General features: G+C 49.6%; 1 long non-coding RNA gene across 1 annotated transcript; it reads left to right on the top strand.

Moving 5' to 3' along the window:
* Positions 1–9,040: 9,040 nt before the first annotated feature.
* LOC131211380 (uncharacterized) lies at positions 9,041–18,501 on the top strand. Its single transcript, XR_009156894.1, has 3 exons — positions 9,041–9,136; positions 11,545–11,625; positions 18,471–18,501. It is a non-coding gene; the product is annotated as an uncharacterized LOC131211380 (long non-coding RNA).
* Positions 18,502–20,382: the final 1,881 nt, after the last annotated feature.

The raw sequence follows: 20,382 nt of genomic DNA, 5'->3' as shown, positions 1-20,382 counted from the left end.
CACTTTGGAGCGCCCGTTGCCAGTTCCATTATTCCGTGGGTTGGCATCACCGATCCCGAAACAAGATGGGATAGGTCGGGGCATTTGTTGCGGGAACGATTTGTTGCAACCACGCTACTTCTTTTTAATAAACACTGTCGATTGAACATTGTGTCCCTGACAGAGCAAGTTGGTTACTCACAGGTTGTGTTACTTATCACACCAAAGTGCTACTCGGGTGACAAAGTTTGTTTCACTTAAGTTCCGACATCTGCCTCCAGGGAATTCCTTATTCGCCGGGGCCACGGCTTCTGTTGCTAGCCGGTCATCATTCACCGTTGATTCAAACTAGGCATCAGAGTGGAGTTTTTAGTGGATTTATATTGCCTATCCCTCTCACAGCCATAAACAAATTATTACCATGTTAACCAACACTTAATGCAATATCAGTGAAAGCCGATTGCACTTCAACTTCAACCATGGCTAAAATCCTTTCGCCAAAAATCGTTAAACCATAAGCAGTCGATCCGAAGCCCCTTGCACGGGCTATTTATTTGCGGACTGCTTCCGAGAAGATTGCAATAAAGTCCGGATACCGTGCTCCAAGAAGGACACTCGAGGGTGAATGGGTTCCGGGGGTATCTTGTTTGTATCTTTCTCCGACGGACGACCGCTCGAGGAAACCCTTTCTAAACGACCATAATCCGTTCCGTGAAAGTGGGGTTTTTCTTTCGTAAAATACTTGAAAAAAATTACTTGCTAATCCTATTTTTCGGCTTATTCAACCGGTTTAATGCAACATGTTTTTCTCTTTCTTTTTTTTTCTCTCCCAGCGGCAGACGACTACGCAGTCAGTCCATCTTAATCGCCGACCAGGGATCGCCAACGCGCAGGCGCACGCCCTATAGGGCGTGTGTGTTTGTTTGTGTGGTTGTGTGGTGTGCGTTTAGCATCATCGCGGCTTATCGCCCCCAAAACGCCAACTGCTCCTGCTGCTGCCGCTGCCGCTGCCACTCCGGGACCGCCGGGTGATTGATTTATTTGCGAGGTAATAATGATTGTTTACTAACGCTCGCGCCTTCCAAGCGGAACTGACTAACACTTTCGGTTCGCTCTGTGTGGGTGTGCGGACTTCATTAATCTAATTGCATTTGCGCTCTGCAAGCTCATCAACCACGCGACCAACAGAAACCGAAACAAAAAAAGCAAACGACAAACGGTCCAATGGATGACAAGCCTGATAATGGCTATCAACCGAAGCCATCGACCAAGGTTGCTTCACATTTTTATTGTGGCAGCATTACACAGTGCACCCCCGGCTCTATTGCGACGCTCAATCGCGTGTTCCGAGTGCAAACCGGGTTCTGGCGGGGGGGCATCGGCGTTCGTTGCGCCGCGTCGTTGCGTTGCAAGTGCATTCATCCGGGACGGTTCCCGATGCGCGCCATTGTCTTGTGTCGCGTCCGCTTCTCGGTTTCCTGATGCTGTGCAATAAACAGTGACAAGCCCCACGGGAGTCGTCAACCCGAATGGCCACCCCGACCGGCAGATCAGCGGATCCGACTTTTCTAAGCCACGACGACGCCAGAAAAACCGACCGTTTCTTCTTCTGCATTCCTGTTCGCTGGTATGTTGTAGGTTTCTAACACGCACACAAACTGGCCACAGGGCACTCAGACATGGCCGGTTCGTTTTTCTTACGGAATTGAAGTGGAAATCGCCAACGAAAGGCAGTCGGTCAGCTTGGTTGGGCGGTGTGGTGGTGTATAGATTTTACGACCTTCCCCGTTTGATCTCATGGCTGTCCGAGCCGTGGGGTCCAGCAGATCTACAGCACCACCACCCAAAAACTAGTGCCCCTCGCCGTTCCCTCTTCCGGGAGCATCCCGTGACACGGATATAATGGGCCAAAACACACGTTCAAGTGCTACGGCGAGTGGACCGCCACCGAATGACGTGAAATAGATTTGCGATGAGACGTGTACTAAATAGAGTTTTCCGCACCACGACACGCCATTGACGTCACTCTGGCCTCTGGCCCTATTTTTCCGACTCATTCCTCCAGCATCGCATCGCGGGCGGGAGGGTGGAAATTTGCCAGACGCCTTCCAAACATCTCCCGGACACCCGGTTTCGGCGCCGGAGTTGTAGTTTTAGTACAACTTTCACGACCCGTTTTCATTGTGGTCTGTTGTGACGAAAATCGTCGGTCACTTCCTTAGCCGCGATGAGAAGTGGACCGGGAGATGAGGTTTCATTTGTCTGTCGTTTTGTGAGCCTGTGTGTGCGTATATGGCAGGGTATATTGCGCCGTAGCTCCAGTTACAGTTATTGTTGTGCATCGGCTTGATTGCACAATGGGGAAAACGATGGTCATTAATGGGAAACATCATTTCTCTCGAAAGGTGCCAAGCCATAGTTTAATAATATTGCTTGTCTAAAGGCTACCTTCCGATATCCTTGAGGAACGTCTGGGACGATAACGTGAAACACAATTTTCTTTAAATTATATATTCGGCGGGGATATTCAGCATTACTTTTGAATGGCACAGAAATTGTAAAAACAGTTGCTAAAAACATATTTTTGGCCACCCTTGCATGCGATGTTGCCCCAATGTTTAACGACTACAGTCGACTCATGAGTTTGCGTCGGAGATCACTCCAAATTAGTGCTGTGGTAACAAAGCCACCCTTAGGCACAACGAACCACAAACCGAGCACATTCGATACTGACACGGAGAAATGATCGAACATTATTAGATGAGTGCTCCGCGTAATCGAAACCGGAATTTAATGAATCGCGGCGCGTCATCGCCGGTCTCAGGTGATGTTCGATGGCGCAAGGAGGCGAAAGATCTTCGCCAGCCCGACGCTTAGATATTAATAGACGCGCTGTTTTCCCGGCTTTCCCGCCGGAAAACACGCACATATTGTGTTTCGCACGGCGCGGAAAACGACACAAATTAATGGATGGGCGCGAAGTGTATGTTAAAACGTGGCGTCAATTCGAGCGATGAACACAGTTATGATCTACTCGATCCAACTGGATTTGATTGCTTTAGCAGCGGGCATAAAGCTCTAACTCCAATAGTTCCGATTTCGCAGCGGTTAAATCGTATCATCGAGCGTGTCAGACCCGTCGACGCCCTTCCGTGGGCGAAATGTCGTTCGCTCTATTTCACTTTCTGCCATTTGGCAGCTCATTTACGGACGCTGTGTCACTTCAGCGCGCACCCGGTCATGATTGTTGACCGACCTGCCAGCGTCGGACCGGACAAATATTCATGGAACTTCCATCGCCATAACTTCTTGCGCGCGTCATAATCTACGCTGCGCCACCGGAAGTGATGGCAAGGATCACGGACCCGGCAGGGGCTGGGCAACCGGAATTAATCCTTCACATCGTGGCCCACATTTTTGTGTAACGTCCTTCGCAGGGAAATATAGTTTTGCCCCGTTCGAAGGAAAAAGCTCTCACTACCGCGCCACGTCGGTCGGTGCGCAATGTTGACAGCGTTTTCTTCCGCCCTACGCAGAAAAGGGTGAACGAGAGAGAGAGAGAGCAAGAGAGAGCCTAAACCGTTATCTATGGGTTTATGTTATGCCTGCAACATAACGAACCGTAGGTTGAGGCGGAACAGGAGGATGTAGAAAAAATTAGATTCCCTGCCGGTTATTTTTAGCCCAAAGGACGACGCATCGCACACAATCACGGCGACGGCGATGATGATGACGTTGATTGATACTTTTGATGCGTTCGCTGGAAGGATCCGTTCGCTCCGATGGGCCAAACAATGGAGTGTAAAATGCACTCCACAATCCACCGGCCGGCCAGTACACCACGCTGCGAGTGGGTAGAGTTTTCCAGGACCCACTCCCTGGCGGTGTTATGGAGTCATAACTTATTTTTATGCAATCACACAAGCCTCGTAGCGTACGGACAATGGTCGGATCCGCTCGGTGTTTGTAGGCGGGTCGAGGTTCACTAGAGTAGATTGAATTATGGGCCGGATTCTACCGATGTCCTTAAATCAATAAACGCACTCCACAGCCAGCCGATAACCGGGTTATGCCAGGAACAACAGTTTCTGATGGCACACTATATCTAAATTCAATTCCGAGTGCGTTATAAAAATATCGCAAACTGCAACAATGGATGGTAGAAAAAATAAAAACCGGTTTTAAAAGAAGCGCCCAACTCGCGAAACCTGCCTTTTGTGAAACCGATTTTCTCCGAATTCTCTTTCCGAGGATTAATTTTTCATATTTCAGGGCTGTCAACATCAGCCGTGCGAAACGTGCCAACGCCCCAGCGGCCTTCAGTTAATTTTATTTAACTATTTTTTTGTTGTTTTATTTCTGAGCTTCACAATTCATTTTATAGACCATCAAAGGCGAAGCGGCTGTCAGAACTGAATTGAAACAAACGCCGCCACCGTGAGTCCTTCGCCGGTTTAAACCATGCACGAGATTGCACGGTAGGTGCGTGCGATTGCGTCCGTCTAGCGGACCGGTAACAGGTGGAGCAATAAGTGGCTAAGTGGAGAAATGTTAATGTTGATTGCTGGATATTTATATCGGACCTGCTTGGAGATCGAAGAACTCAAATTTCGATCGTAGGGGAAATTTGATTCGCTCTGCCTGGAGAAAGTATCACAAAAAACATCTAAATCTACCTATGGTTTCGGAACATTTAGTACGCTGCGAATTGAGTTCTAAAAAAGTTAAGAGATGTTAGGTGTTAAGAGCTACGAGTGTAAGTTGAAAAGATTTTTTTTTTTTAATTTAGCGTGATTCCTTTCTGACCGACCGGCCATCGAAGCTTTACTTTCACGATCATCTTCGTCCATTATTGGCCCACCGACACCGACCGCCGTGGTTGGCGGTGCGATGTTTATTAACTGTTTTAGAAACATCGCACGTCCAGTCGCAGGGCCGTAACCTTGACAGCACTCCGATGTCTTCGATTGAATTAAACATGAACGACGGCGGCGGTGGTTAGCCGTTCGATACAAAAGAAACGTAAAATAAAACGTTTGCCAAATGATTTGAAAGACGCGATTGTTCCTTTGAGCGGCGTACCGCAGAACAGCCATCGTCGCTATAATGTCCTTCGGCGGAGGTGAACTGTGTCCTTCCGCCACCCGGTTGATCCGTTTGCGTACCACGTCCTGAGAATCTTCTTCGACAAAATACGTCCTCCGGGAAGGATGTCGGTCCCATGCTAACCATTGTTTCAGGTGGCATTGCAATAGACGATAGAAGCAATCAACCTGGTCCGCTGGCGTCGTATCTAAATGGCTTTATTTTGCAACAAACCACATCGCGCTCCAATGTCAAATGGAAACGGCACGTGGGTGCAAGGAATTGCGGTTAGACTGACGCTTGAAGGAATGAGCAACGGTTGCGATGGCTGAAGGAGCAAGCGATCCTTAACATTGAATGAAGTTGTTTGCAGCTGTTAAATGATTTTTATTTTATGCTTTTAATTTAAAATAAAATCATTTGTTGGGTTTTTCTATTTTAACGGTGTTTTGACGCTTATCATTTTTGCATTTTGAGAAAGTGGGAATATTCCAAGCCGCTGAAAAACTTTAAATTTGGTTTACTCCCATTCCTTAATATTTTTGAAAACCTCCCAATATCAATAAACTTTGACGAATAAGAAATGCTTCCAAGTTGCAAAACATGAGCAACACATAAAACTACTACTTCACACCTCTTCATGTCAAAGGCCGAACCATATGCCACTAAACCAAAGAGATCAAATCTCACCCAGCGAAGGCGCACATCCGTTTTCGTTGCACTGTCGTCCTGGGTGCAAATCGAAACATAAAACATACCGTTTACAGCACGTATCCTGCGCTGCAACCTGCGTCAAATCGGATTTAGCGAGGAACGGACAAAGATGAGTTGAGGACAAAAAAAGGCGAAATAGATTGCCCCGGGATCAAGGTTTGGGTTTCAAATTTCATGTCCAACACCATCGGAAAGAAGGCGATAGCGAGTGAGAGAGGCAGGAGCAGAGCACACAAAATGGATACCGAGTCGCGTCAGGGTGTGTAATCTGACCGGAAGCGATAGACTCTTCAGGAGTGCACTCACGTTTTCCAGCTGACCAACCTTCCCAACCCACGGTGGTCAGCAAGCATTGTTGCCGCACGGCATCCAGACGACTTTGTGAAGGCGAAAGGTGTAAGCTATCAGTATTCAAATGAGTGCGATCAAGCGCAGTACTATGCTGGCCTGGCCACCGTACACCCAGAACAAGACATGCAATAAAAAGTCTGTCCCGGTGGCTTTAAACAGTTCGTACCAGGCCGCTAAAAACACCCGATGGGAAATTCCGAACACCAAAGGTTGCCGCGTGAGTTAGAAAATAAAACTGTTGGCCCAAACATATGATTTATACAGTACAAACAACATTGTTTCTGGGCCAACGCATACAACTAACATTTTAATCAACGTCGAAAGCTGCTCGCGAGGAAAAAAAAAACCGGATCCCGGAAGTGCCAACAGCACTCGCGGTGGGTGCGACGCCGCACGGCGCGTTAGCTAATGAAATCCGCCGGACTTTGGATTGTCCGTATCTTTTTGCGGTGTCTGCAGACTGCTGGCTGGGTTTCCAATTCATTTAGCTTTCCTATCTCACCAGAGAGACGGGGCGCCCTTTAATTTCAAGGCCACCACTGTGTGAGGTGGGTACGGTTCCATTCCATTTCCTATCTCTCACACCCGGGAATCTGCCTCTGATGTCCTTTTAATTGTCTTTCGCACGCTAGCCGCGCGCATTCGTTGCTTCATCCTTTATCCCGCGGCTGCCCCCATTTTCTGTCTGTATCGAAAGTCCGGCGAGCGGTTTCGAAAAGACACGCAGCGAGCTTTACATCCATTGTTGTTGAAAAGACAACCACTAGAATAAATTTACTACCGCTGGTGTAAGCTTGTCCTCCGACCGCAACACTGTTCTAAGAAATTATTGGAGCCAAAGAGAGCGCCAGAAAAAGTAGAAATTTGTAGTGTTTTCTTGGAAGTTGGTGTTGCTCTTGAAGAATGATTTATACATGCCGGGCCAGCATGGCCTTTTCAGGACAGCATAAGGATGCAAAAAGTCAAATTATGATCATCGCGCGTGCCAAACTTCGGGGAATCAAGTCAAGCGAAAGCTTGCGAAATCGCACCGCTAAAAAGCGATTAGAAAGCCACGCGTCACGCTTTTCGAAGCAAAAAGCGCCACGCTGCTGCCCGTGCTGACATCTTTATGCAAACGCATGAACGATCCGTCTGAAGCGCTTCGCAGTGCGTGGAAAAAAAACGGTTAGACTCTTCGTAGGGTCGCGCTAGCACTTTTTGGATTCCACTAAAGGTAGTAACAAAAATTGGCCAACGCAATTGGCATATCCGAAATGTGATCGTCGGTACCGCGAAATATTTAAACGCGGTCATTTCGGGAACAGCGCGCCCTACCGCATGTTGTTAGTGCCTTATCAATCGATAACCTACCTGCTGAACGGTTTTCGGTCCCGCGACGACAAGCGACGAGCTCGTTTGTGATCGGAATCGATTCCTTATCGCCCCCACCGGGCGTACGCTGTTTCGGAAGTGTGCGTTTTCTGGCCACACTTCTGCGGTCGATGGTGTAGATAAGCGCAGGTTTTTCGGTCTCCAAAGCAATCGCCGCTTGTATCCGGTTCCACCGGGCACCGGGAACCGGGAACATTCCGGTTGACGCAACCGGCGCATGATTCGTTTTGTCATTCTGACGTAACCTTCGGAAGAGTCCATTTCTAGTTGGACGGCAATTCTGTTCGCCAAATAAAAACATTGCGACTACCGGGTGGCGGCCACCCCTTCAGCCAGCCCCGTCTAGGTTTGCTTTTCGCGATGTGCGACTGAAAAGAAAACAGAAGAAGACAAAACAATGCAATGCACAATGTGTCCGGCACGCATACTTACGACTCTGCGGCCACTGCGTGTGGTTGTGTGCGCGGTTTATTTGGCTTAGCACTCGTGTGAGTAGGTCAGCGCTGCCCAGGAAGCGGCTCCGGCGCCTGCGCCACACAACCCGTTAGCGCCGCGAGTGTGATGAGCTGAACGCCAGTTTGCCGCTGTGTTGTTGCCATTGTGCACGTATGTGTATCTGTGTGTTTGTTGGGTTGATGGTGGGGGGGTATGTAATCTGCACCGCAACGGCGAGCGGTGAAGTTGATCCAAGCAAGCCCCAAAACAACAAACCGCTCCACGAACCGACTTTTTGACACTTTCCTGGGTCCAGCCGTGCGCTGGTGTGCGTGAGAGAACGGCTCGCGCAGTGACAGTTCTTCTGGTGCTGCGAAAGGGTTCGTTGTGTTCCCGTTCTTCTTCCGTCACCTGTGTTTGTGAGCTGCGCGATGATGGCGCATACTTGTTGTTGATGGTGTTCCCGGCCGCGGAGAGTGTTCGGAACTGTATCGGTCAGCGATCGCGGGATTGTGCCCGTGCGCTTTGTGTGCGATTTGTGCGTTCTGCGTGGTGGCAACGATTAGAGCCCCGAGGGTAAACACGTACGCCGTTGTGTGTCCCATTGTGAATCAAGCCGTCGATCGTCGGCTGCTGCGATGCAAAGTGTCCTTTCGTGCGGGAGCGAAGTAAAAGTGTCTCCTCGTTCGCACGGGAAAAGTCGAAAGTAGCCCGGTTTTCGTTCCCGCGGCAGCGGTCATAATGTTCGTCCGGAGCAGCACCCAGGCCTGGAGATCCGCCACGATCCAGTAAACAAACACGAGAGCGTCCGAAAACCCGCTGCGCATTGGATAATGGTGTTACCAACGGCGGCGAGCGGCGAACAACGCGAAGCACCGTTTCAACATAATCTTTCTCGGGACCACGTCGCGTAGGATCTAAAAAAAACCTAGCGGGAAACAGATTTCACCACCAACGGGCTGGCGGATTTGATACACCCGGGGGTGGGCTGACGAGCGGCGGCCGGTGCGTTACCGTTAGATAGCCAAGAAAGTGAAAATCTCCTTCCGTGCGTGCCCCAATCGATGCGGTTTTATCGGTCTAAAAGTAGTGCGATCGGGAGGTTCTTCTGGCGGCGGTGGAATCCGTGAATTTGTCGTCCTTTCTATCGTCGTGACTGTGGCTCGGTTGTTTTGCTTCTTCGCACCCAAAGTGCCATGTAAGTTATGCGCCAATCTACATTTGTTTTGGTTTGCAAAATTACTCTCCTCTTGAGGGGGGACAGCAACAGCAATTGACTACGAGCGTTCGTGTCCCGGCGGCAAGGAGCGCGCGAGATCGTATCTTGAAATTCCCCTTTGATATGTGATTGAAGCACATTCAAGTCATAGTTAAGATGGATTAAAGTAAACACATCAAAACAGCGCCCGGCCACAAACGTTAGGATAGAAATCAACGGTAAGGGCCCTCTCGATTGTTTGACGTTATGGCGGACCCGGCGGCTCTTTATCGCCGTTGCGTGTTTCTAAATTATTCGTTTTGCGTCAAGCGGACAGAACTGCGCGATCGATTGGAATCAATTTGTCGAATCGCCGATCTTACGCCGATCGTTTCGCGGCGCTGGGCGGAGATGGTCAAGGAGAAACTGAAGCCTGTTGGGTGCGGGCACGCGGGCGGGCGTATGCTCGCCGAAAGGGTGGCCGGGTAGTGTGATCGACAGACGGCGGTGATCGTCGGCGATGCTTTGTTATTCAGGTCACCGCTTCAATCGTTGGTTTATTGCCATTCGCTTTCCGATATTGAATCGGGTTTCGGTTTTAATTTTCATCCTTTTAGGCCGTTTCACAGCCCGCTGGCCATATTCCGCCGCCTGTCGACAGGCATTCACGCCCCGGGACGTCTTAACGGCAGCATAAAAGCGTAATGTTGTGCGTTGCGCCTTTGCCGAAGCGCCTTAACTGAATATTAATTCGCACGCTGATTGCCGTCCAATTTCGCATAAAGATCGATTTTTTGGCAGTCATAATTTGATTCAGCTCCAAACAATTGATGCAACCAATTGTGATACATTTTTCGTTCAATTCAATAGTGCTTTAATTGCAAGTTCGAGGAATCAAGTTCGAGGGAAAGCTATCCATAGCTAAGTACTATAATGCTTTGTCTTCATTTGTAACTTTTTTGTTGGTCGTGGTTTTGCACATTTTACATGCGTCGATCCTTTCACATTGTCCATTCATGTTTTTGGGGGCCCACTTCACGTTGCTTCGTGCGCAATCCGATGTCCCAAATGTGATGTTACGCAATCGAACACCGATACCGCGATACCGGCAGCGAACGAAGCATAACATCGGCAGTGTACGCCTGTTGAACGCCTTTAAAAATATATTTTTTATTATTGCAGTTTCGAAACGATTTCACGAACGTACCAGTGCGCCGAGCCGTTTTCGCTCGTAACGACCACAATCGCCTTTATAAGAAGATTAAGGTACCATATGTAAAGTTCGAAGGCGTTTTTATTTTTAACTCATTTCTTGCAGCTCAGACCGACTTAGGTACGGCCGGTTATTGCCTTACTGTAACGGGAATTAATTCCATGGCCTCGAATTTTTTTTCTATTTAGGTTGTCGCATGGCAACATTTTTCAACAAATTTTTGCACCAGAAGGAATTTAATTTGTGTGCAACAAAACTGGCTTATGCAGCGCTACTATCAGTGGTTTGGTATTTGGTGCCATTGAATGGGGATATGAATTCAATTCTTGTGCCTTACTTAAAACCGGGAGCCCCATTTATATTGGTGCACTTCGAACTTCACGTGGCATGAAGTGCACTTTCGCTGGCTGAAACCCTGTGCAGTTTTGTCGTTGCACACGAGGACTCATTTTTAACTCCATTCGCTCCCCTTTTGATGTTGGTGGCAGTGTTAATAGCTGTCGGTGGAGATAGTAAGTGTTTTATAGGTTCAAAACGTTTACGCCATATACCGGGAAAATGAATGAGCGCTGTAAACGGCGCGTCAAAACAAGTGTCAATGAAATGCACCGTGGCCCCAGTGCATGCATCGTGCATTCCGTCAACAAATCAATAAAATCTGTGGAGCAAAAAATAAACCCAGCCCAGCACTATGCTCCGCCGCCGGGTAGCCGCTCAATTAGCTAAGGGTGGCGCTTCGTCGATTAATCGACTTTCAACATGTCGATGCTTTGAGATCAATCATCCGCGTGTGGTCAGATCGTACGTGAGCTGGGCGTTGGAGAGAGCACCTCCCCGCGGACCCGGGAGGGTCTGGCCGGCATCTGAAACTGGTTTAACGATTGGTTCCGCCGCTGCTCCAGTGTTGGTGAAATAATTTGCAAAATGATCGCGCGGCGCCTCGTGCGATCCCGCGACTGATGCGTGACCCTGAGCCACACGGTAGTGGATCGTGACACATTCCGCTAGTTTCTAATTGACACGACGCTCAACGCTACCTGATTTGGTTTCGGAACTACCACACCTGAGCCACTTGCCGCCCATTAATCACTGGTTTAGCCATTTTTCCCACGTGTGGCTGGAACGTGCTGCAATATCTTTTGCCTAATAATGTTGTGTAACTCTGTTTTTTTCTTTCTCTCTCCCTCTCTCGAAGGAATCTTTTCAAAGACTGTCACACTGGCCTCCCCGGGTGAAACGGTACCGCCCGTCCTGTGGCGCTCCCGTCGAAAAGCCGGTAAGTAGTGCAAGAACGCGCATGCCTTCATCATGCTTTCAGATGTTTTGACTTATCAGAGAAAACGAAGATAAAACTCCTTTCGATGTCTACACACCGAGTAACTGAATCGTGCTTGCACAATAACCATTAATGTTCTGTAACTAGAAGATCCATCTGTGTTATTGACGAGCTATATGTTTTCATTTGCTTTGCAAAATTTATTGTATAATTTTTGTAATAGTTTATTATAATCTCTCATGTTATGTAACTCTATTTCTGTTTTTTGCATTGTTTTCATCAAAGGGCGTGGCTGTGTTTAAATGGGTCCGGTATCGTTTTTCTTTCATGTGACTCTACATTGGCAATCCTTCCGATAACTGACCTTTTTCGTGTGCGTACATGATGCAATGGCAGTGGTTTCGGTCATCATCGGTTATTTCAACTGTAAAACAAACCAAATGCACCCATGGACCACCCCGCGGTGCAGCTCACGTTGCAGTCGGTTCAGCGAAAACAAAACTGATTTGTCAACCCATTGTTTATAACTTTGGTGTCTGAAATGCGTAGTGCTTTATCGCGCCACGCTCACCGTTACCTTCCAGCGTGTAACTGGATACTGATTTGCCGGTTTTGTTAGCTTAAGCAGTTATTTGCATTTGTGCCAGTTTGATGTGTACGAGCTGAAACGGACTTCAACCTCCGCTCGCTCTATGGTTTGAAGACCCCTTCTTGGCTTCCCGTTTCTTCAAAGTGTAACGACAATACTATTTCCACTCTCCCTATGCAGACCATAACGATGGAATCGTCCAATTTAAAAAGCATTTGTTTTTGCTTTCTAAACAGATTGGTGCTTTAGTTCATCGACACTTCACGTTTAGATGACAAACCCTATTATTTAGAGTTAAATAAACGTAGACATATCAGACTACTCATCCGATTTTTCCACACGTCGAGCTCGATGGAGTCGCCTTGTACTTATTTGGGTTGGAAAAGTTTAATAAAAACTGACCGGAAATGGAACGGTAATCTTCGCTCCGGATCTGCCGAAAATGTGTTCCCAATTTTGTTGCCGACCAAAAGTTAGCGGTCAATTACATTTTCTGCCCAAATCCTCTAAACAAAACTGTCTCTCCAAACACAGCACATTGTTTCTGGTGCTCCATTTTCCAGGTCACCCAACGGATGGTGAGAAAAGCTTCAGCGTCACTTTCACGTGCGTGAGTTCACTCACCACCCAACGCACCCGGTGAACCGTTTCACTCACCCCGTTTCGCATTAACGGATGAACGCCAACGGATTCGCGAACGTAAAGCCATTCGCTAAAGTTTCATCGGCACTTCGGGTTGGGTTCGGGAACCGAAACGTGAGAGGCACGAGAAAAACAGAGGCCGGGAACGCCAAACGCAAAAAACAGAGTCAGGTTGGTCAGAAAGTATTTTCCGAACGAGTTATTTCAAACAAAAATGCCGGACGTGTGCGTGCGCGTGTGAGAGATAGAAATTTCCCGTCGAATTTTACGCGTTTTCGGTTAAAGTAATCGGACGTGTTTTCCCGTTTCCGGTTGGAAAATAGAACGGTTTGCACATTCACGGTGTTTCGTCCTTGGCCTCTTATTTGCGCATATTTCCGACGGCGTTAATTAAATATTATCCGTATTATCTTTTAAAAGAAACCGAGATCGCACCGATCGGGCTGTGAGGTAGACGATATGCAAGATAAAGTGCAGCAGAGGAAGAGTGCTCGCCTTGGGGTCGCGTTGTCGCTTACTCAGTGACGGATCGGTTTCGGTGGCCCGTTGTGTTCCGGTCGGTCGCAAGGAAGAACAATAGATACAAGCTGTGCGATCGCGTATGTGCTGGTTCGTATTGACCTTCTTCCCGACTGGTCTCTGGGTTAATTGCGGCACAAGTGAGAAAACCGGTCCGGGGTGCAGTGAAGAGATGCAGTTCCGATGCAGTGCGTGTTCGGGCTGCCCTCAAGACACTCTGGCGGTAGTCGGCAATGGCAGCAAACGGCTGGTCCCCCAAAACGAATAACCAGAAGAAGAAGTGAACCGAGCTGAGCGGTGGCTTTCAAACGGAAAAGCCAAGTGGTGTGGCCACGGTGCTGAGCAACAAAAGGGAAAACCCCCCGAACCACGGCGAGCGCCCCACTCGTTCGCGCGAATCAACATTCATTCCGCCGTTGGCTCGAAGATTGTGCCCCCGAGCGGCCAGCCGGCATTTGTTTTGTTTACTCTCTGCGTCGTTCGAAGTGTCTCGTCGGCGGCGTCGGCGGTCAAATCGTGTCGGCTTTCGGCGATTTTTCCGTTTTCACCGGAAATGGCGTTGATCGCCATGCTGTGTGCCCGAGCCGGCCCGGCGCGCAATCGTTCGCCGCATGCACTGTCACCGGGACACGCACATCATGGGCGGGAGAGAGAGAGAGAGAGACAGAGAGACAGTGAGCAACACACACAAACACACAACGAAAAAGCGAGGAGATCGAGTGGGAGCGACTACGCGCACTTGGCTGTGCAGCGGGTGTGATGTTTATTTATAATTTTCCTCAACTTTATGCGATTGTTTCGCCGCTTTCGGTGGCGGCACCGTGGTCCATCCCGGTCACGTCTCTCTCTCTCTCTCCCTCTGGGGAACCGCGTGTGGTCACCGGGAGTCTGAGGGCCCAAAATATCGAGCAAGTGATTCAAACACAGCCAGCCTCCATCTCTCGAACGCTCATCTTTTCGGTAGCAGAACAAAATTTGAATCCATTGGGTAGCGACAAAAGTAGTGTGGTCTTCGTCGGTGGCGAACATTCCCAGTAAATTCACTTCGGGTTGTGGGAACTTCCCTTTGGCAATGCAAAAATGCTCCGTTGAGACTAACTTCAACCAGCTTGTAGTGGTAGACTCGACATATGGTAGACTCGTACGTTCATCAATTCACAATTAATCGGCGCACTACTAAATTGGTGTTGAGTTGGTGAAAAAAGGCATCTTTATTTTCGGATCGACCCACAACCTGGATTTATCTTTCAAAGAGATTTTACCATGCCAGAGTCTAGACCAGAGCCACAGAGCACCCGACCCACAACTCATTTTCACACCCCAAAGACGGGCACACACAACTCAAAACTTTGTTCAATTCTTCACCCACAAAATGCGCCAAACGCGCTGGGAAATGTTTGGAGGGTAAACTTGGCCAATGGAAACAGCAAGCGTTGGCATCCGGTCGGCAGGAGGTAGCTCTATAATTGATCGACCGTCGAGAAAGGTTCGTGGCAGGCAGACACCGGCTGGAAGATGCGCACCGCTGGCCAGGGGTTGCTGCAGTTGCTCCATCATCATCGCCGTTGGCCGCATCGCCATCAGCGCTGTGTGCTGTTTCCATCAACGGCGGTGAGCTAATTTGAGGACGAGCGTGCGGTTCCGTGGGACCGTTTGAATGCACTTCCTGCACGCGGGGACGGGTTGGGTTGGGTTGATAACGAAAATAAGTTTCGACGGATAAACATTTGCGCTGCCCTGCGCGCCGTGGCAATTATCTATCACAGGCAAACGCACGAGGGTCGTCGCGAGAAGGTCGCGGTCCTGTTCGTGGTCCGCTTTGAGGGTGCAATAAGGTGGCATTTTTTTAAATATATTAATTGTTCTTTTAATATTATAAGTGTAGCGAATCGATACCGGGGTTCGCTTGCTTGGGCTCGTACAGTGCGCTCTCGGTCGGCGCTAGAGAAAATTCAGCCAGCCAGCCGGTAGGGTTCACTTCTTCATATGGTGCCTGTCGCACTGTCAACATTAGCGATGCCACGAACGGCACGAACTGGCTACAAATAAGCTCTAATTACGCTGAACTCGCGGAGCACACCGGTGTGAGCGCAACCCGGCCGGGGTGCCTTGCGGTTCGAGAGGAGGCACGGTTATTGATTAGTTCACCGGGGCACCAAACATTTCCCCAGCCAGTCGCTGTTTGGTGCAGGTGCAGTCCGGCGCCAAATATGGGGCCCGCAAACGCGTGTCTGCCGCCACGATCGGCGTCAGGACACAGACAGGACCCGGCCTGGCCCGGAGCTGACCGAAAAATACATGGGTTTGTTAAAAAATAAGCTAATAGATTTACAAAACAAACATTTCATTATCCTCGTCGCTTCCAGCGAGGACAAGAGGACGTGGTCTCTCGAATGCCACAAATGGCACATTTTGATGCTACAAAGTGTACCTTCCAGTGTGGGTGCTATTTTTGGAACGAAGCTAAAAATAGCAACCCGTTTTGGTCCTATCACGGTCGATCGAAAGTGATTGGGCGCTAGAATTAGAACTGATTTTTGGCATCGAATGCGAAGCTTTTAAGTCAGTCACGACGTCGCCCACTTCCGGACCTGGAAATCCGGAACCGGGCCACAAACCCAATCGAGTGCAGTGTCAGAGTTCCCCCGAAAACGATAAAGCCTCTCAGACAGTGGACCTTTTTGGTTAGCCCTCAAACAATTCAGGTGCAGTCTGGCTCCTTAGTCCTCTCCCACCGGCCAACCAGCTGGCTGGCCGGCTGGCTCGTCGCCTGACGCGAAGTCTTGGTGCGTCGCGTCGTGTAAACGTCAAGAGTGTCCTGGTCCGCGTCACGGATCAATTCGTCACCAGCGCTGACAGGGCACGTGCGGAGAGCGCTTCGAAGGGCGATAGCGGGGCTCCGAGCGGGTGGCGGCTCTCTACATATTCATCAAGACGGGGAGCGCGTTGGAAAATTATCATTTTCAACTCGTGCTGTCCGGGACGGGGACCCGGGACGTCGTTGGGGCCATGTTGGGGATGGCTTTCGGTTGTGGTCGTTGCCGCTGTCATCGTCGTCGGTCGCCGGTCGTCGTCGTGCCTCGTGGCCACTCTTGACCCTCTGCACCCTCGCGCCCGCGAGATGAGGGGACCGATGGCGCTCGTGTCCGCGTTCGCCATTGATGGTTGTGTGCAATCAATTGACACGTTTGTGCGTTGTGGCCGCTGGTGTGCGAGGACGGCTCTCATACCTTCGTTTTTATTTGCACCGCCCGGCTTGACGAGGCAGCCCTTCGTCGGGCTGCATACCGCTGTTGCGCCGCTACTGTTGTCACCCGGGACTGCCGTGGTCGTGTTATCGCTGTGAATTTTTAATTGGATTACTGAACCGATCCCCCGACGCGCTGATGGGATTAAAATAATAAATAATTCGAAGAAAGTCCCCGTGCACTTGTCGGGAGGCGCGCGCACACACTGTTAGGTGGCCGACCGTTGCCTCGTGGCTCGATGATTCATGGCACTCGGTTTATTGCTCCGCTGATAGTGCGACAGTAGGATCCGGGCGAAGGCCCACCCACTGCAGGCGCATTTCACAAGAGAGTTGCATCCAAAGTGGGTGACTTAGTTGTGGGAGACTTGCGGCGAACGCCCTCCACCTTCGTCCGGCCGCTCGAGTGCTGTGCAAACGTCAGGGACCGACCGTGTGAGAAGGTGGACCGGCGCTACACGTGGCTCGATCCAGTTCGGGTTCCGGTAAATATTGGGAACCTTTTGCGTGACATTTCCGTAATTTGAGTTCACGAAGGTTTTAAAAGACCAGCTCCCCAACACCACACCAGTGGCCAGCTCGCACTCCAAGTGGGCGAAATTATGAATCACGTGCATCTCCATGTTTGCTCTTCGACAACATCAGAAATGATAGCAATACCAGGAGCCTCCGGCCTTTTCTATCATCGGTCTAGGGTTATTGTGCTGAGGTTTATTCACTGCGTTGGAACTGACACGTCTCGATCGCACTGGAACCCATTAATCGGCGCGCCGTAGACGGTTGAACTACGGGGGGCGACCAAATTCCCACAAATTACCCCTCGCTTGGCCGGTAGCTATCACTACTAGTTGCTCCAATTCCTATGTACCGAAAGCTATGCGGGAAACAGAAAATCAATTGTTCCCATTTTCGGGTGAGCGACCAGCACCGACCCCGTTCCGGTGTGGCGCGTGTGTCGTGCCCGTAAATTCTGTACCGGTTTAATTTATGCGGTTTTTCCTCTCCCGGGGCTAACGTCGAAAGACGTAAACACTGCGCCTGATTCCGTGACCAATGACCTCGTTAGTCGAAATACATGTGGGACGGAGACGGAGCAGCACCAGCAGTAAGCGATGGTCTATCGATCGATCCTGTGCCGTCCGGCAGGACGGTTGCCGGTTAAGAAGGAACTCTTCCTTCCTTGTGTTCTGAGCCCCCGTTCCATTTTGCGCCGCTCCACATTACGCTAAGCCAGTGATGGATCCTTGCGAATCGCTACGCCCGCTACTTGATGGCACTAGTTTAACCGTCCTTTTGATGTGGAACCTTATCCTCCGGAACGTATCCCGTATCCGCACGCCGTAACAATATTGTTTGTTGCCCAGAATTCAGTTACAAGCGAAGTAATCCCCGATGCATCTATGGACCGACAAATTGAATCCGTACGATGTTTCTTAGACCCCTCGTATACGGCATCTGCATCTTGTGTCGGCTTTGCGGCTTCGAATGTAGCAATTGAATACGATGCTGCTCACAATTATCTGTCGTATGCTGCATGTGGGGTGTCCTTACTGTGTAGGGACACCAGGTACGATCGGTCGGTCGGTCGGCCGGTGTTCCAGTGGAAATTGTGTGTCATTCATCCCTCATCATTGCTTGCCCGAACTAATTCCTTGCCAGCGCACAAAACTCGATGTCATTACTGTTACGTTGCCCTGGTCTGAGGTCGTGTGTAGGTGTATGTATCACTATCCTTTCGATGTTTCATCCTCACTTTTGTGTACACACATACACTCTCGCACACACAGAAACCACGCCGGAAGCCGAGCCGGTTCCTTCGGTATCTGATTCCGATATCTTTTCTTTCAGATATCCACAAACTTTGGAGACCGAATGACGCTGTCCGTCTGCTGGGTACCAATTGGACCCTTGCACGAAAACTAGGTAAAGTCATTTCGCATCCATCCGTGCCCCCCATGAGCATGTGTGTGTGCGTGATTCGTTTCCGTTGATCGTTCCGTCCGTGACCTAACCGTTCGTGGTGGCAGGATCCCCTGAAGGATTAGATTTTTTGACTTCTGCCACGTGAAAGGTGCTCGGACCGTGTAGAGATTTTTTCCGAATTTTAGCTCCACAGCTTCCGCCACGAACGAACATTCCGGTCGGATGCTGCACAGGATGCACACAGCACAGGTTGCAAATACCGGGTGCCGCTGCAAGGGGTCGTCACATATGCATATGCTCGCGCTGCTGCTGCAACCACCGGTATCCGGAATGTGCAGCCACCGAAAATTTGGGAACTATTTTCAAACTAGACATCACCTAGAGCGCCCCGGGCGCGACCGAGATGAGCACCGAGCGTGCACTCGACGGGCACCCAACTTAATTAATTAAAATTGTTCCCGGATCCGTGGTGTGTCTGTCGGTTGGCCTCGACGCGTGCAAAGTATGGAATGTTTTGCGACTCTCAAGTCCCGATGCGGAGCGAACGGAACGGCTACCGGTTTGCTGATGTCAACCAAATTTTTCTCTGAACCCCCACGGTCTGGTCGTCAATATATTCGTTTGAAGTCGTCCTGGTTGCTGCTGTGCGCGGTTTCGTGCCACCGAATCCGTGACCCTGTTCGGGTGGATTTTCGGAATTCACTCTTGTCAATGCCAATCCTCAGTTTGGTTAAATAATTCAATCACAGGCTTGGTAGGTTCATGTGACGAAATGTATATCACTCCACTACTAAGTCGATCAATATTCGAGTATTTCGGTAATTCGTTTAATTACCTTATCGTTTCTTAGGTTATCTCTTGATTCCTCAATCTCTCTATGAAGGGCCGCTTTAAAATCAAATGTCAGTAATTATTTCCGTAGTTGTTAAACAATTTCCTTCTTGGGAGCATTACTTCGGCATGGTGTTTTTTGGAGAAGCATACACGGGCCATACGATAGCTTGGGTTTCGGAATTCAAACTCGTTGATAGCGCAATCGTTTGTTCGAACGAAATTTCCGTTCCATAAAACACGATGAAACTGATTTTATGATACCATGAAAAGTTAGTTATCGCTTTGTACCATTTTGCTCGTCGTTTTGCTCATCGCCTAACGAACGGGCAAACTTTTGTTTCGAAAGAATTCCCAAGATCCTGTGGCAAACGGTGTGGCGGTTGCCGCTGGTTACTGTGCTATTCCCGAAGGTGGCAAGCCTTTCACACCCCAGACGTGGCTGGCAAGAGTGTTGGGAAACTGTGACACTACTCCTCGCACCAGCGCACCCGTCTGTCACTCGGAGAGGATATTCGAACGCAATTGTTGAGATTTTTCTCCCGGATACTCGGACATGTCATACGCGGGCGGGCAAGTGAGCGTTAGGAAAGATCCTGGTCCGCCCCTGTGAATTCTATTTCCGTGTGTCAGCATCATGAGCTGCGACTTTTATGTTCCCACGCTACACACAATACACAGTTCCGGAACAAATACTCAGTTGCACAAGAAAACCGTTAACATCCTCTGCACCACCCAACAGGCCGTTGGCAGCGAATGCATGGAAGGATCTTGGCGGAGGTTTGTGATTGGAACACTTATAGACGTGTGTATGTGAGTACTTCGAGTGATCGAAAGTTAGAAAATAATAATAATCCCTCCATCGAGGTTGTTGCGGTATCGCGAGCCGAATTCCTTCCTGCGGTGAAGGAACAGGCGAAAGCCTATCTCACGCTGACGTCGGCGAAAGTTTCCATTTAAGCTGCTTCCGCCCGGAACGGAAGTGGCTCCCGGTGTCCCGGTGTGC

Source organism: Anopheles bellator, chromosome 2 (genome assembly GCF_943735745.2).
Source record: "Anopheles bellator chromosome 2, idAnoBellAS_SP24_06.2, whole genome shotgun sequence".
Taxonomy (NCBI): Eukaryota; Metazoa; Arthropoda; class Insecta; order Diptera; family Culicidae; genus Anopheles; species Anopheles bellator.
The sequence above is the reverse complement of the archived record's forward strand: the minus strand, read 5'-3'. Positions and strand labels throughout refer to the sequence as shown.